The 2,913-nt window shown below is 44.1% G+C and overlaps 1 pseudogene; it reads left to right on the plus strand.

Moving 5' to 3' along the window:
• Positions 1 to 1,966: 1,966 nt before the first annotated feature.
• On the plus strand, positions 1,967 to 2,103 carry LOC136309689 (small nucleolar RNA U3; annotated as a pseudogene).
• The last annotated feature ends 810 nt before the right edge of the window (positions 2,104 to 2,913 follow it).

Consider the following 2,913-nt stretch of genomic DNA (forward strand, 5'->3'; position numbering starts at 1 on the left):
GAAGAGGGCGAATGGAGAATCTCTGTCTTTAAAGTTAAACATCGAATGCTACCTCCCTGTGGAGTGTCATTATGAATCCGAACTTTCATTTTTAAACCCAGATTGCTTCTCCTAAGCAATGAATGGTTTTTGTTCCCTAGGATGAGAATTCAAGAAAGTTTTCATTAGCGCAATTAGACTGTCTGAATGCAACTGATAAATGAAGACTAAATCAAGAAATATATTATTTTCCCTGCCTGATGAAAACAGTTTCCAGTGTTATAATCTCAAAAGAACATTGAATTAACTTTTGAATCAGCTTATGAACCTTATTCCCCTTGTTTTTCTAAGTATCTGTACCATATTTTGGTGATCGCTCCCTTTGACCCACACATGTACACAAAGATGTAAATAAACACACATTTCTGGTGCTGCAGTGCAAAACATTTTTGACTTCTCAAAATATTTGAGTAATAATCTATAAATTTGAACTTTGGTAGTTAAAGATGAATAAATTCATTAATAATTTAGATTAAAACTTGCTGCTATGCGTTTCTATGGGTAAAAGCAATCATAATGAACATTTTAGCCTGACTAGGCAGTGGTGCAGTGGATAGAGAGTAAATCTGGGACTCAGAGGACCCAGGTTCGAAGCCCTGAGGTCACCGGCTTAAATACGAGCTCATATGGCTTGAGTGCAGGGTTGCTGGCTTGAGCGTGGGGTCATAGACATAACCCCATGGTCGCTGGCTTGAAGCCCAAGGTCACAAGCTTGAACCCAAGGTTGCTGGCTTGAGCAAGGGGTCACTTGGTCTGCTGTAGCCCCCTGGTCAAGGCACATATGAGAAAGCAATAATGAACAACTAAGGTGCTGCAACAAAGAATTGATGCTTCTCATCTTTTTTCCTTCCTGTCTGTCTGTCCTTCTCTCTCTCTCTGTGTCTCTATTCCCTTAGCTAAATAATAATAATAAGAAGAAGAAGAAGAAGAATGAACATCTTTATTCATATTTCAGTATTCTGAAATAAAGTTCTAAATTGATACAAATTAATGTGTTAGATTTTAAATAAGCCTCCCCCATGGAAAAATGGATTTAACAATTAGAAGAATATGGTAGAAAATAAAAGTATCACAACATAAATTAAATATAGAATGCAAGAGGAAGAATAGCTTCATGAGCAGACAAAAGGTATTGAAGCCAAGTATCTAGTTCTGTGTCAGCAACAGACCCAGTCATAGCAAAGTGAAAAACACAATTGAAGAATTCAGAGGTAACTTTGAAAAGGAAGATAAAATAATGAGGCAGCAAAAATATCATTTGTTGCACAGGAAGCTGAATACTCCAATTTCATTTGTCGCATTAAAATGCCAGCATCCCACTGTACAGTGTCTTGATGCTGTATGACACTGTTTTCTATCACAGCATCCTGAGGTGAATTCAGCTAGTTTCAGTCCCCTCTCTGGGGACCTTGGTCTTGCTCACTCTAATTGGAGGAGACTGGCAGAAAGAAAGGACATGATTAGAACCACATTTCCAAAAATCCCTTCTGCCATATATCACCGACGCTTTCTTTTGGGGCCCTCGACTTGAAGATGCACCCCACATTTGTTTATTTGTCCATCCCTTTTCAGACTTAACCGAGGGTACAGACCCTTTGGTTTGATAGGTATGCTGTGGGTCAGATACATGTTAAGGCAAGAAGGAAGCTGAAAATGTTTCTAGGCAGAGGCTTCAGACCGCGAGGAGGTACGGAGACATGACGTCTCTCATGACATGGGGTAGAGGTCGTGGAAATGTGAGGATCTCTGTGTGACTGACCTGCAGGGAACCGCGGTCGTGGATGGCAGAGAAAATACGCTGTCATTCGTTATGCTCACATCCACCCCCCCCCCTTGGCCCGACCTGCTAGAGACATACGCAAAGCATCTTGTTTGGTTTTTGCATAGCTCCACACTCTGAGATAATGCCTTACAAATAGAGAGTATTAAGACTATACTTTCAGGGGTCATTTCTATAGTTTGTTACAAATAGTATTGAACTGACACACCTACGCAGAATAAAAATACGAATGAGAAAACTACATACAGCAGTGAAAGATGGCCCTGGCCGGTTGGCTCAGTGGTAGAGCGTCGGCCTGGCGTGCAGGAGTCCCGGGTTCAATTCCCAGCCAGGGCACACAGGAGAAGTGCCCATCTGCTTCTCCACCCCTCCCCCTCTCCTTCTTCTCTGTCTCTCTCTTCCCCTCCCGCAGCCAAGGCTCCATCGGAGCAAAGGTGGCCTAGGCACTGAGGATGGCTGAATGGCCTCTGCCTCAGGCGCTAGAGTGGCTCTGGTCGCAACAGAGCGACGCCTCGGATGGGCAGAGCATCGCTCCCTGGTGGGCATGCCGGATGGATCCCAGTTGGGCACATGCAGGAGTCTGTCTGACTGCCTCCCCGTTTCCAGCTTCAGAAAAATACAAAAAAACAAAACAAAACAAAAAAAAGCAGTGAAAGATGAGTCCATCGTACCAAAATCTAAGATCCAAAGATGGAGAGGAATCCAGGTTGATACCACGTGGTTGGTGTTCAGTAACTTTCTGAGAAATGCCGACCATTTCTCTCGATCCCAGCAGTCGTGGAATGTACTATCTGAAACAGTGACTCATCACAGACTCAGGGACAGATATGTCACCATAGACTCCCACTGCAGTAAGGGGACCTTTCCCTCACCTCTGTTCACTCCCCTGTGACTTGCCCTGGTCCTTCCAGACAGTTCTCTATCCATTGCTTTTGTTGAAGCGGTTTGTCCTCTGCTTCCTCCACGGACTTGAACCTCAGACCTCTTGCTTTTATCCCAGCCGGAGCTCCAGCTTCCTCCTTCACGGTGAACCCTGAAACCTACGATCCACTTTCAGAGCCCGCTGCTGACACCTCAGTTGGGCAAAGCACGCA

The sequence above is a fragment of the Saccopteryx bilineata genome, chromosome 6, assembly GCF_036850765.1.
Source record: "Saccopteryx bilineata isolate mSacBil1 chromosome 6, mSacBil1_pri_phased_curated, whole genome shotgun sequence".
Taxonomy (NCBI): Eukaryota; Metazoa; Chordata; class Mammalia; order Chiroptera; family Emballonuridae; genus Saccopteryx; species Saccopteryx bilineata.